This window comes from Pteropus alecto, unplaced genomic scaffold, assembly GCF_000325575.1.
Source record: "Pteropus alecto unplaced genomic scaffold, ASM32557v1 scaffold24, whole genome shotgun sequence".
In the NCBI taxonomy this organism is placed as follows: domain Eukaryota; kingdom Metazoa; phylum Chordata; class Mammalia; order Chiroptera; family Pteropodidae; genus Pteropus; species Pteropus alecto.
Genome location: NW_006439192.1, coordinates 2,341,161 through 2,342,404, shown reverse-complemented (window position 1 = coordinate 2,342,404; position 1,244 = coordinate 2,341,161).

Below are 1,244 nucleotides of genomic sequence, written 5' to 3'. Positions count from 1 at the left end.
GGGGGGAGAGAGAGGGCACTTAATAAGCACATACAAATCATTTCCCTTGGCTAGTTTGGGGCAATCACCCATATTTCTTTCTCAGGGATCAGAAGCCTGGGGCAATCACCCATATTTCTTTCTCAGGGATCAGAACTTGGGAAGAATGTCTTGGGTTTGATCTGTCTCTTTTGCAGATAGCTCCTGATCGTGGTAGAGTCTAGCTCCTGCTGTATCAATCACTAAGCCAATGACAGCTAAACATTATGTATCTGCATTTATTTTATTGATGCATCTCTGAACTGTCTCTACTGTTTCTTAAAGGCTTTACTCAAATAGTCTTACTACAAAGGTATTACAGATATTCTCTAATGAGTCGTTGAAGAGGACTACCCAAGAATATTTGTCTGGTTTCTCATTTTGTATTTAACGATTAGAGTCATTCTTGTTGAATTAATGAAGAGAAAACATCTCAAATCTTGACTATTATTTCCAGTAAGACTTAGGCGAGACCTTACAACACAACCAAGGTTGCATTCTGAATGCTTCTGAGTGATGTTTTTTTGTGTACTTACTATATTCTCATTTTTACCACCAGTGTTGACATTTTAGGAAATATGAGATTGGAATCAAGATATAGCCTCCTGCCACCAAAATTATGTCAAAGTCAGTGACGTGCAAAACTTAGAATCACATAGACCAATGAAGCATGGCCATAATAAAAGCTATTTATAGAGCACCTGATCACCCACTATTCATTAGGTAATTTAGATAATTTCTCTCTAATCCATGCATCACTATAATATAGTATCTTCATTCCCATTTTTACAGGTAAGGAAATTAGTTTAGAAAGATTAAGTAATTTACCCAAAGTCACACAACTACTAAACAGAATTAAAACCCCAACTCAGCTCTGTGTTCCCCCAAAACTCATTGCACTAAGTAAGCTATTCTTCAAAATAGCAGCTATATTCAAGTCATCACAAAGAAGCACCCAAAAGCTAGGGTGCTTAACCCACTGAACCTATCTAAGGAATAAACCTTAGATTTTTTTCTTGTATGTGTTGCCCTGCTGTGAACTGGTTGTTAGTGCCTCTAGCCAAGCTGATTGGAGCAAGGATGAGTCTTGCCCCTAGGATGGCCAAATGGGCCAGTGGCCTATGAAGTGTCTCGGACCAAAGAGCATTGCCCAGAAAGAATAATAATGATTCACTTTACCCATTTAAATTCTGTTTTTCTTGAACTCTAACAGGAGACAGGGAAAG